The sequence below is a fragment of the Protopterus annectens genome, chromosome 11.part0 (assembly GCF_019279795.1).
Source record: "Protopterus annectens isolate FY-2018-M chromosome 11.part0, PAN1.0, whole genome shotgun sequence".
Taxonomy (NCBI): domain Eukaryota; kingdom Metazoa; phylum Chordata; order Ceratodontiformes; family Protopteridae; genus Protopterus; species Protopterus annectens.
The window spans coordinates 1454055942-1454070461 of NC_056745.1; the positions used below are offsets into that span (position 1 = coordinate 1454055942).

The following is a 14520-nucleotide window of genomic DNA, read 5'->3' on the forward strand; positions in this document are numbered from 1 at the left end:
CTTATTTGATCTCTTATCATGTTTGTTATACTTTTCTTGTGCTCATTTTACTTTTAACATGCCTGTTATGTGTTGCCTGTAGCTCATTTCTGGCCTTTTTTAAATTATTTGAGCACTGTATCACCCAAACTGCTCAATGTACCTTCACCGTTAACTCTACACCTCATGGCTTGAAGAAGTTGCACTCTCTATCCCGGTTCTGACATCACATCACTCACCCAGTCAGGATAAAACAGATGAACAGTTGTGGGTTCAGTTCAAGCAGCTTTATTGTATATAAACACATCAGAATTGAGGCTTCGTAACTTAAACTTAAATAAACTTATAAACAGACTGACTACTGCACTCATACATGTTAACACTGTGGCTGTTTTCTCAGAATAGCACTGCTGCCTGCACGTGCTCTCTATTTATATGCACGTGCCCTCAGTTTGAAATTCTTCATAAAGTTACAACACACACTGTGTTCTACAAGGACCAACTAGACTAGCAACCCAAGATACCTGCAGGAGAGGGCTGTGATCCTCTTCCTGCCTGGGCTCCTGCAGCTGCCACTTCTGGTATACCTGGGGCTAAACCTGAGGTGATTTCTCTGTGAAGTCTGTAGGTATTCACTGGGTGTTCATTTCCTACTACAATCCATATGTGTTCTAATTTGCCTGTAACTGTATGTGTTAATCAGTATTATACAATGACAGGCCATTAACATTCAAAAACATGCACGCTGATTTGTCAGCTCAACCAGCGTGCCCATTGTAAATCGAGCATATACCAATAAAAAAAGTCCAGACTTTCTTCTAGTACTATATGCCAAGGCTTTTCAGTTTTGCTGAGTTTTTTTTTTAAATAAAGTTTGAATAACAGACAGTTCAGAGATAAGAGAGAGACAGGACAGAGAAAATACTAGGAAAGTCAGACACTTTATACAAAACTAAAGAAAAAAGATGCAATGGAGATCTTCCTTTCTCCCTTTCTCCATTGCTTCCTTTCCAAGGTACTGTTGTACTGCATACGCATGGCAGCATAAGTCCCATATGCATGTGCAGTACATGAAGAAAATCCCAGGATACGGAAAGAAAGTGGAAGAACACCACAGCACTGTTATACAAAAACATTATTTAAGAAAAGTAAGTCATTTTTTTCTTAAACAATATCATTGTTTAATAGTAATAACCAACTCTTGGGTGTGATATATTGAAGATTTTCCCATGGTTGCCTTTGTTTAATCAATCTGGTGTTTCCCTCTTGATTAAACCATCAACCATGGGTAAATCTTCAATATACCACACCCAGTCATTGGTTATTGGTATATTACAACCTGCTGTGCACACTTGCACCCTTCAGGATTAGTATGTCTGTTATTCTCCTATTAAGTGCTGCAATGGTCTTTAGTTCCTCATAATCCTTAATTAAATTAACTGGATAATTGTTGAATAAATTAATACAAAAGTGGTAGAAAGGCACCCACATGGCGGAAGCAGACGGGAAGACTCGCAACACGTGACTCTTCTCTATTGTAGCAGCCAGTTTAAGACAACTCAGAGTTTTCCTTAGATGCATGCTTGTGCAGCACCAAATGTCACACTTTTTATCGTAAAAGAATGAATTGACATTAACACTTCACAAAACAGAGTAATCTTTCCATCGCTTAGGCTGTTAGCTTTGTCTTTTCACTTCACAATTCACAACCCCCCCAGCCCATAGGCTAAGACTGAAAGCCACTTTGTAATTTATCTAAAATAGTGTTTCTAGCTTGTCATTCAACAAATTCATTTTTAATAGAGAGGCAGAGACAGTTATTAGACAGATTTTTCTCCATTTTTGCTAAGCAATTTAAAGCCACTTTTATCTATATTTCATGCAAGGTAGAATGTGGAAGGGGGTAGCTGATAAAAAGTTAACAATCATAAGGGTAAGTTGCAGCAAGCTTTGAGCACAGAGTAGATTCTTAGTCACCAGTAAATGACTGGGATGGGATTTAGAGATCCTTCTAGCCTGAATTAATAGCTCTTTCAAGATACTGCCTAGTTTGTCTGTGCCTCTGACTAGCCATGGAACCGTACTTCAGGTCCCCTATACACTGATTTATGATCTCTCTGTATGAAAAAGAAGAAAACTCTCTTAGACATACCCTCAAGATTTACAGAGGGATTCCACTGATTTTTCTCCAGTAATGAAACAGGTGTCAAACATTTTGCTATGCTTGAGAAACTCACTTCATTCTTTTGATGCAGGGTGTCTGGTCTCAGAAAAGATCACTGCACTTCACGATGAGGGAAATTTAAGGCTGCATATGCAGTCCTGACTGTTTTTCAGGATTTCACAACAGAGCATGTGCAAGTCAAAGCAAGACAACATTGAAATATTATGTGTCTTATCAGCAAAAAATAGGGAGCAATATCTTCCCACCTCTGCAATGAGGCAATCTGATTTGGCATTAAATCTTTCCATATGATCCTAGTCTTTTAGTTCATCTTCAAGTACCACTGAACGGACTTATCCAAATAACTGGTTCGGTAGTGAATACTGGAATCACAGATTTTTTTTTCTAAAACATTCCCCAGATATGGAAGATATCAAAAGTAGACTTACCACTCCATTAGCAGTCATCTCCAGGCTTTAAGATCTATGCTTCCTTGTCAAAAGATAAGTACCTTCATTTTCCATTCCCTTTCCTTCAGAAAGTACTAGTTAAGGCCAAGTAGGACAAAGTCATCCTTATTAATGGCTTCCTTCTGCCCAAGACAACTATGATTCTTTTTGGTCTCAAATATTGCCACTCCTCCTCCTCCTTGGCTATTGCCTTTATACAAGTAATGGCCCAACACCCAGACAGTAAATCTGTTGGCTTGTAGGATGATTTAAACATCTATCTACCCATTTTCCAGTCAATCGCAAAATATTTTGAAGTCATATTCTTAATTAAATGAAATATTTTTCTTGTCATCAGATTACTGCTGTAGTGACATAAGTAGAGAGTATGAATAGTGACCTGTCTTTGCAAATGGAGTCTGATTAAGTCTGTTGCTAATTCTGATAACATCCCTCACCGTCTTCAGAAAAATCTCCTTCACCACATTTCCCACACCATTTCTACTCTGTCCTCCATCCAAGTAGTACCCTCTGGATCCCAAGACAAATGGCCTTGCTGAACTGCCCTTCCATCTTGTCTCCTGGATACACAGAATGACCTGTCTCCTCCTTGCCATCATGGCATCCACTTCCAGGTTGCATGCTGTCAGTGAACCTATAGTCAGTGAAGCAATTCATAGCCCATATTTAGCAGGTTAACTAGTTTTATATTTAGCTTTTATTCAGCAGAGGTATCCCAGATTACCCAGGCTGTGCAAATGGACAGTAGTTGGTCAGTATCCCAAGGTTACTGCAATTTACAATGGGTATACTCTGGCCAATACAGGCACATAGACCCCCCTCCCACCATTATGATGGGTTCGTGACACAAGCTGGAATAGACCAGGTCCTCACCTCACTCATCACCAGCAGATACCCGTGATGCTTATTTTTGGCAATATTAGTCAATATAACCAGTTCATGTAAAGACAATTTTCACACTGTCACATGTCTAGGCCTGCTACAGCGTGCAGTTTGATCTGTGATCTCCTAGCTAGAGAATACTGTACACCACTGTTGATGCCTAAATCAGTTTGTTTATACAACTCTTTCTCTAATAGGTACTGCCAAGGGTTTGTGCTGCTGCCCATGACTCCATTCAGTTTTTGGATGGGCTTGAGGTGGAAACACCCAGCATACTTTACAAGGAACCTTAGAGAGGCATGAGAAGAACATGCAAAGTCTACACAAGCATGGGTTTAAGGTCAAGATTGAACTTTGTACCTTGTGCCTGGAAAGCAATGACCTTAACAATTATGCCAAGTGTGCTTCCTTCTCATTTCCAGAAGGGTAGAAAACACATCTAAGACTGACGCATGGGCTAAATACCAACTAGGATGTGTTTCAAACCATCTGCTACATTTCTTGTTCCTTTTACTGGACAACCTTATTAGTAGGAGCCAATATGATTTTGACTTTTCTAGGCAGGCATGGATAATATCTGAGTAGCAGCAGTGACTGGAAATGCTTATTTACAAACTGTCATACGTTTAGTCATATGCCTGGATATAGACAGAACTTTATTTACAAACTGTCATACTCTTAGTCATCGCCTGGGTATAGACAGAACTTTAGACAAGTTGGCTTTCTACCTGCAGTTTTAAAAAAATGGAAGCTGTTGTGGTAATGGTATTTAATAGCTATTTTTATTAATTAGTATAATGAAACTAACATAAATGTTTACATTTCAGGAGTATTTCCCCCCCCCCATATAATCTTGAATTACATAGGCACAAGGCAAGTCTGTCCTTTGTTCCTTCTATCATTTGCTTTATGCTTCAAGCAGCTTGCCAATTTAGTAAAAAGTTGAGGGCACTCAGGCTAGAAATTGGCAAGTAAGAAACAATGTCTTAACTGCTGCTTAACACAACACTTTTCTTTTTCATTTTGGGGAGCTGCTTAATTTCCTTGGAAAAGTATGTAGCTAAAATGAATACCACTGAATCCAGTATCTCTCATCCAATGAAGGCAGAGATATATTGACTAAAATTAGGCATTTGTAGAACAAACTAAGTAGTAAACAGAGTATCCCTCAAACAAATGCTTCAGCAGAAAGTTTTATTCATGTATTTGCAACAGGAAATTAAGTGCATTATTCAAACTTTTAAGGGTATTTATAAAGAGGTTAGAGCAAAGTAAAGGGAACAAAAAAAATACTCTTCCCGTGATAAGGCTTGCAGTTCATATCTGGTTATATTATAATTTAGCAGAAGAATGCAGAACCCCTATAGTCACTGTCACTGGGGTTGGGATTCACAGAAGAGTATACTGCATGTCTGCACTGTACTAAAGTTCAAAGACAAAACCAAAACACATTGCCTAGCATGACTGCTTGGCCCTGTAATCCTGTAAACTCATTACCAGTCACTCCTTCAGTCCAAGGCTTTTTCTTTTCTTCTCTTTTTTTAATTCAGCTACTCACCTGGAAAAAAAAAAGCTGCAGACTTTGTAAAAATAAATGATGGTTGCAAGCAGCTTAATGGTTCAGTCAACGTTTGCAAGCCAATGCTGCTAGTACGAAGGTCTATGAATGTGCTAAGCTGTTTCTCACTCCCAAGCAGGAAGTGATCATCAAAGGGTTTTCTTTCTTCATGGTCCTTATGTCAGCAGCCATGCGATCATATGACAGTGTGTTGAGCCTAACAGCCCGATCCCACATTAAATTTGTGCAATTAAAACCAAAATGATATATGCCCAGTTCTGGGCTGATTTTAAAACAGACCAGACTTTTTTTTTTCAAACAATGTAAATCAGACCTCAAGCCATGCATATGGGCGCTCAATTTCCAGATGCATTTATGCAGGTGCTACAAGCTGCTTAAATAGTTGAATTTTTTAAACATTTTTAATTAAGAAAAATAACTCCATCAAAAGGGGGTTGGAGTGAAATACTGGAGAATAATGACTGCAGCAGATTATAATCAGGAAACAATTGTATAGAAAGTCAATTATATGTCAACAATAGACACCCTTGTAAATACTTTATTTTGGTTTTAATGTTTGATATATGTTTAGTGGTTTTAGCCTACCTTTTTAAATAATTTGTAAATACTTCATTGTCATAAATAAAGCAAAAACTAAAACGCAGGAAGAAAGGTACCACAACCGACGTGGAACAGCTGTAATAAAAGGAAATGCTGCCGCTATCCAAAAAATTCCAGGCCCATAAACGCTCCAAATAAATTTATTAGATAAAACCACAAACAAATGAAAACGTCGACCTAGGTTTCGTCCGTTGTACGAACTTCATCAGAACATCACATAATACATCTGAATCTCTTAAATATTGTGCACTATCATACTTAATGAGCCTGTTAACCAATGAAATGCGTATAAAACACTATAAAATTAAAAGCAGCAATACAAAAGTGTTAAACCTATGTGTAACTACCGAAAGTAGTGGACCCCTCCTGTAATAAAAATACGTAATGTAAATATAACACTAAATGTACACCAAAAATGGAAATAAATATACACAAATGTCATATAGTTGATATTAAAAAACCTATAATTCAATTTGAACAATAATGTAAGTTATATATTACAATGTTTGTGTGTGTTAAAAATAATAACTTGATATATAATTATAATATTTAATTTGGTATGTAATTTAATTTAATTACTAATAAAAGTTATAACAAATTTATGAATTTAAAATATAAAATTATTAAAAACCAATTAACTGTTGTCGTGTGTATCAAGCAATGCTTAAATAAATAATAAATAATAATCAATTGGGCTTTAAGCTATATTATAAATTACTTGTGGGAAAGGAGAACAACAAGTAAAAATCATAATTATGTACATATTGAATAAGTTAAATATGTATATATATAAATAAATAATTCATTAATAACTGTACAAATAAATATATTACACGCAACAACATATAAATATATACACCATGATATGTGTATGAAGTCCAAAATTAATATATAATTCACACATGTGTTGACCCTATTATAAATATATATATTGTGTATAAAGGACTAACAGTAAACCACATATTGAAAATGTAACAAGATCCCTAATATATTAGTATAGCCCAATAGCCAATGTGTTAACAACTGAATCCTACAATTAAAACACATATAATGAACCACATAATGCTGTACATGAAAAACAAGCAATATAATAAAATTTCAAAACTATGCTAATGGCCCTTAATATTATGCAACCATAAAATTGGCTTGATACTAATATATTCATTCAGTCCAGGATGTTGATTAGCATTAAGTAATATCTGCATCCTCAGTTCTGACAAATCTAAATTATATTTAGTTAACTTGCCTTGTAAATCCAACTTCTGGTGTATAACACCAAAAAATCTAAAAGAATGACTTTCAAATTGATTTATGTGTCTAGCCAGGGCATTCGTTAATTTATTATTTTTAATATCCAGTAGATGTTCTTTAACCCTGTCCCTTAGATGTCTATTAGTTTTGCCAACATAAAACCCATCACACTGTTGACAAACAGCGATATAAACAACATTTTTTGTATAACAATTTATATGCTGGCTAATTCTGATATTGTGTTTGTTAACAGTCACAACTGTATCAGTGTTTATCAAATGCTTACACGTTGAACACCTACCGCATTTGAAATTACCCATGGGTTTTTGTGAACTGTTGTGGGTATTAACATTCAAACTTTCAAATAAATCCTTAAACGAAGTGTCCTTCCTAAAAACATGTTTAACACTCCCTACAAACATTTCCCCAAGTGATTTATCTGTACTTATAAATTTCCAATTCTTATTAATAATATTTTTAATACATGAAGAAATGCCATTAAATGTAGTAACATACAAAGGGATGTTATTGCAAATAAATTTTCCAACATCCACTACTTGACTTAGGTGGCTTCCACTGGAAATCATCACATTGCTATGTAAAATAGCCTTGTAAATGCCATTGTTTATTTTGTATTTCACTTCTTTGGCTATGTTACTACAAAAATCCTGTGGATACCCCCTATTTAAAAATAAACTAGTAATGAATTCAATTTCATGATCAAAGTCCACATCCTCACTGACCATTCTTGCTGCCCTCACCATCTGACCTTTTACCACCGCTTTCTTCTGATGGTGAGGGTGCCAACTATCAAAATGTAGGTACGAATTTGAGAATGTGGACTTCCTATAAATGTTAGACACAAGCTTCTTCTTAACCTTATCATAAGTTAGCTTGATATCCAAGTAACTAATACTTTCCTGGCTAATAACATGTGTGAATTTAAAAAAAAATACACTATTGTTAATATAATCTAAAAAGCGTTTTAAAATTGCTTGCTCTCCTTTCCAAATAATAAATAGATCGTCTAAAAACCGACCATAAAATTTAATATATTTAAAATATTCTGAATTAAACACATAATTTAATTCCCAATATGTTAAAACAAAATTCGCAAAACCCGGGGCACACGCTGCCCCCATGGCAACACCGCTAACCTGTTTATAATAGGCCCCATCGAAAAATATAAAATTATTTTTAAGTACAATGCCCATTAATTTGACTAAAACATTAATTTTATTCTGATCATAAAGGTTAGTGTGGTATAGTTGTTCTTCTAACCAGTCCAAACCCCTGTCATGAGGTATAACGGTGTACAAATTACAAACGTCCATAGTAATAAAGGTGTCATCGTCTTCAAATTCTATAGTTTTAATTTTCCCCAAAAAATCCCAAGAGTCCTTAAGAATGTATGAAAAAAATGCAATGCCGGGTTTTAGATGGTAATCCAAAAATTGACTAATGAAATGTGTCTTACTGCGTTTACCATCTACTATTGGTCTAAAATGTAAATTGTCCAAGCCCTTATGTATTTTGGGAATGCCAAAAATACCACTAATCACGGGAAAATCATTTTGTAAAAAACGCCATTCATGTTCGTCCACCTCTCCCTGAAATAACATATCAAATAGTGTAGTGTCAATCCTCTTATGTGCTATGTTAATCTCATTCCTGCTGATTTCCCTATATGTATCTTCTACCAACATAGCGTTCATGTAAGAAACATAATCATTGTTGTCCACTATCACTATGCCACTACCCTTATCGGGTTTCATAATTCTTATATTCTCAGTGGCCAATATCCTGTATAATATAACTTCCTCGTGTTTGGTCAGGTTATTGCTATTATTAAAATCCCTACTGTAATGGGTAAAGGCATCCCTTATGTCATTTTCAGTCACTTTTTCAAAAAATGCTATCTTGTCATGCATGGGTGGATTGTAAGTGCTTGGTTTGGACAATCTATTACTCCCATTCTCAATAGTACCCCAAGAATTACTCTGATAAAGTATTTTTAAGTTTAACTTTCGGGTAAATAATTTCAAATCTAGAATGCTGTTAACTAGGTTGCCCCTCTTCTTCGGTACAAAACTAAAACCCTTTGAAAACAATTCTACACATTCTCTATCAAAAGACTGATTAGTGTAATTGTATAATTTAAAATCACCCGTATTGTTCTCAACAATATTGGGATTAAAAAATAAAATACATGCCCTTTTTCTATCTATTACCCCATTGCTGTTCACCTGTGTGCACACGTCAACGTCAACTGACATATCAATACTATGATTAACACATACATCAACATTATTAACATTAACATCAACTGTTTCGACTGTATGCAATTGTTCTATATATTCATGAATTGTCAAATCATTAAGAGGATCACTATTGTCTGTGGTGCTTAAATACGTACCACCATCAAAAGACTTTATCATGTAATGATCAATATCTGAAATATTTTGAATTGTAATGTCATTATTTGTCCGTTGTTCTTCACCTGTATGTAAAGTCAAATCGCAAGTACAGTCACGTCTAAATCGATCAGCTGTTTCAAACCAATCATTGCCCATATTGTTGAACACTTCAGTGTTAAAACAAGTGGTACCAAGATTCTGCTGCTGTGTACTAATACCGTACACCGAAGTGTCACATATTCCATTTCCACTGTCCGTATCATCTATATCACATTAAATTTGTGCAATTAAAACCAAAATGATATATGCCCAATTCTGGGCTGATTTTAAAACAGACCAGACTTTTTTTTTTCAAACAATGTAAATCAGACCTCAAGCCATGCATATGGGCGCTCAATTTCCAGATGCATTTATGCAGGTGCTACAAGCTGCTTAAATAGTTGAATTTTTTAAACATTTTTAATTAAGAAAAATAACTCCATCAAAAGGGGGTTGGAGTGAAATACTGGAGAATAATGACTGCAGCAGATTATAATCAGGAAACAATTGTATAGAAAGTCAATTATATGTCAACAATAGACACCCTTGTAAATACTTTATTTTGGTTTTAATGTTTGATATATGTTTAGTGGTTTTAGCCTACCTTTTTAAATAATTTGTAAATACTTCATTGTCATAAATAACCTGCATTCATGTTTTCTTGTTTTTGGAAATGAATAAAAATATTTAAAAAAAAAAAAAAAAAAAAAGGGGGGTTGGGGTGGGATGCAGCCCAGCATTCCAGTATCCTGAGCCCCCCTCCAGGGGTGATGTGTTCTTCAAAGAGATTAAGCTTGCTGATTCTACAGTCTATGTAAACATTGCTGGAGTGATAGCTTTCATAAACCCATCAGATGTGAATGGTTTATTTCTAATCCTTAACATCCCTACAACAGCTCAGTGAAGTTATTTTAAAATGTAAGCTCCATGGATATATACATGAACCATCCACATCCTCTTCTTTAACAATAGTGCCTCATAGCAACACACACCCTTGGACATTTCTGCTGCCTCTTGCTGTAACACCAGGCCTCCAGCTGGTGTAAGTGCTGCAGCAGAATAAGATGCCTACACTCCTCCAGGATATGCAATCTAACAGTATCTCCTCCCTGCTACCATCTCACGCCAGATCATCCAGTGACTGGTGGTGAATCACTCCAGGGTCATCTCTGGGACCACAGATAGGGGTGGAGTAAGCAACATTCTAAATGTTGTTTTTAAACATTTTTCTCTCATCATATTAATCTATCACAAACACATTGACTTAGGATACGACAGTCTTTGTGCGAAAGATGCAAGCATACTTCATACACACACACACACACACACACACACACACACACACACACACACACACACACACACACACACACACACATACACACACACACACACACAACAAGTGCTTCTTGAAAGGTGTTTAACAGGAATTTTATTTGCCTGATCAGTCAAAACATTCCTTCTGTGCAACACAGAAGTTGTGGATGTAGGTGGGAGAAAATGTTTGTGGGTAAAAGAAACTGCTATGCATCTTTGGCAAAATGTACTATTTTACTTTTGTAACTATGTACCATCTAATTGCCCTCAGAGCAGTTTTCCTTGTAAAAAAGTGACCATTTTTTCATGGGGTCTGTCTGTTTTTTCAGTATATATTATATACATGCATATGTATCATATGGTCTCTCACAGACATTATTATTATTTAGAAACATATCTGCTTCACAGTCAAAGGACATTTTCCTGTTACAAATCAGCTTTTCTTTGTATAGAAACTGTGGGGTGACAAGTTAAACGATGTCATCTTGGGGGTGGGCTTCTTAATATCTCAAGCAGCAGTAAAATCAACAAAAGCTAAATCATTTTAGAGGATTCTTTGTATGGAACACTAGACTTTTACATTCATATCTTACAGAAAGAACAGCACAGGTCAATAAACAATACACAGTTCACTGAAGAATATATACTGTGCACATAAAATCATAGGAAAACTGCTTACTATGAAGTAAGTGACTCAAGAACATATTTATCTTTTTGGCTTTATAATCAGTTTTATTACTCACAAAGCAGCAGCAGTACACTTAATTGACTTTTTATTTACTTAGAATTTCACAAATTGTTCACATTTGTCAAACTTTGTTCACATCACACAAGTACATACGTTGGTCTTTGATTCATGTACAGTATACATTAAAATAACACGCTAATACAGCATCAGAGTTCAGTAAAATATTTATTTATCCCCAAAAGTAGTATTAAGTAACATTTTTGAATATTTAGACAAAAAAACAGCACAGAATTGACAAATGTCACAAACAAAATTCTAAGATGAATCTCTTCCCTTGTGCTTGTATCAAAATGCACACACACTAAGCACAGTTTGCTGACAGTTATTCAAGTAAATTAAAATCTAAACTGTATCAGCTATAGTAGTTTGTGCACAGTCAAAAAGCTCCAAGGTGAAATGTGAACAACTGTACCTTAAAATGTCGTTTAGCAAAAATAAAGCAAGGAAAAACAGCCTAAACTGCTACCTGTTTTATTAACTGCAATGGTTTCTTTAGTCTGAAATTTCCCCCTAAAAGTACATACTACTTTTAAAAAATGAATGAAACAAGGCACATATTAACAGCTGAATGATGACTAAAATCCTAAGGGCAATAAATGTGATCCTTACAATAGCAGACAATAAGTGCAAATGTTTTCTAATATATACAACTCCTAAGTTGTGATACCCCTGAGTTTTCTAAATACTCAACATACAACAATCTTGGAAACAGTATATATACATGACAGAGGTGAAGAAAGCACAGCTTTCATGTTAGTAGGTGCAGGAGGGAATACCCTTACAAAATCTTTAAAAATTATGATAGTGAATTTTGGAATGTGCTATTCTTGTTTAAGCTTCAGTTTACTTTGAAAAGTAGCAAGACTCGCAGAAACAGTGTTTACATAAGGAGCCCTAACAGCTACACTCCTTTTAACACTCATGTATTAAATGATACAATGTTTAATTCCCTCAACACTGCAATTAAATGATACAATGTTTAATTCCCTCAACACTGCAATTAAATGATACAATGTTTAATTCCCTCAACACTGCAATTGTATTTCACTAACAAACAGCTTCAAGTTTGGTACTACAGTTTACAGCACACTGAGAGAATAATTCACATGGTGCACAAACTACCATCTCCCCAAACAAAACATCCTCTTTGGTTTTCACAAACTGAACACAACGCATGTGCTAATATAAACACCATTGTTATTATTTTTCACTTTACAGTATAATGCTGCTATTACAACAGCAAAATGCAAACAGAGTATCAAAATGCAAATTCTGAAACAAAGCATAACTACTGATGGATGAAAACAGATATAAAGTTGCATTGTGCTTAAAAAAATGTCTTTCATCTCTACCTTATCTTTTAAACTTAAAATACAACAGTGCTTTAACTAAAACATCCAGTTTCCTTCCCATTTGCTTAACTTATTCAAAACAGAACCACCTGTAATATGTTCAAACAATCTTTCGATACCCAGGGATTTTGCACCAGAATCCTTTATGTTTATGTATACTGCATTAGACATTTTCCCTGTTCTGATATCAGATGAACATTCCAACATTCTTGTGTCCAGTGTATTTCTTGTTTTCCCTACATAAAAAACACCAAAGCCACACGGAGTCAGATATTATACATTGTTACTCTTAAAAAGTAAACTGTAACTTCAAAGTTTCTGCTACAATTGGCTAATCTAAAACGTTTAACCTTTAGTGTTTATGTACACATTGCACAACAATGGACTACTTTCAAAATTACCTACATATCTGCAGTTAGTGTTCTTCATTTCTCCAACACTGGTTGTGAACTGAAATGCTAGATAGGGCAGGACTGTTTCCTAAAGAAAATGCTGTGGGTGGAGTACACTGATACAGCAATTTTGCCATCAGAATATAACATTTCCACTCTTTACTCAGGACTATTCTAATCACACTCACAACATTTCATAACAAATCTAAGGCTTGCACTCTGTATGATGATACCTTTAGATTTTCAACTCCAGCAAGGATTCCCTATTAGTCTGTTACATCTTAAGTATCAATCACTGTACCCCCTTTCATAAAAGCATTGCTCTGATGTTGTTAATCTTCTTTCCATTCATCACTGATGGGTCCAGTTCTGTGCCCTCGGAACTGAGTCGGCCTATTACCAAGCTCACTCCAGCCAAAAACTCTCGAGCTAAGCTTCTACCCTCAATGCCCTTCTCCCTGTTACCTCAGATCTTGTTTGCCGTGTAGCCATAAAGCTGCATTTCAGCCGAGCTCTCAGATAACTGGAAAATTATTTGATATTTGTGTTTAAACTAGTTTGTTTCTAAAATTTTGTGAACAATAGTTTATTCCTGTCAAATTACAGTAGCGTTAGACATTTTTCTCTCTATTTCTACCCATTATAACCTTTTCAGTACCATTGCTGGTACGGCCCTTTTCTCTTTACCCTTGTGGTATTCCTTGAATACCATAGTTGGTATTCCTTCTCTGTTCTTTCTACTGGTGTGTTTTTGATATTGGATTTGTATATTTACTGTGTGCGGTTAAATCTTTTCTGTCTTAGGAATTTAAAGTTTCTTTCTTCTGAAGTTTGAATTGTTGCGATTACTTCTCAAGATGTCAGATAAGAAGGGTACATCTGGTTTCAAACACTGTACCTCTTGTAATGGTAAACTACCTAACAGCAACACTCATGATGATTGTGCTTATTGTTTAGGGTGCCCTACCTTTTGGTGCAGCTTCCCTGTGGGATTTGCCAGAGTTTCAATAGTAAAGTGAAAGCTGTCTGCACATATGGCAGGTGCAGGGCCACACCAACTAGTGATAGGTGAACAAGCGGCCAGCACCAAGGTGCAAAAAGCACAACAAAATGAATAAATAATTATTTATTGAATTTATTTATTGAATGGTCCCAAACTGGTTTCGGCAAAACTGCCTTCCTCAGTGGGAAATTAACACAAAACCAATGAAATCATGCCATTTATATAAAACAGTCCCACCAATGAACATTCAGCCTTACCGATTATGTCATCTCCCACAGCAAATACAAACACATTTAACCCAAAAGATATAACAACTAATATTCAATG

At 35.5% G+C, this 14520-nt stretch overlaps 1 protein-coding gene across 6 annotated transcripts in view; it reads right to left on the reverse strand.

Moving 5' to 3' along the window:
- Positions 1 to 14520, reverse strand: part of LOC122815900 (alpha-aminoadipic semialdehyde synthase, mitochondrial-like) — a 1133057-nt gene that overhangs the window by 285294 nt on the left and 833243 nt on the right. The gene's annotated exons all lie outside the window — the stretch shown is intronic.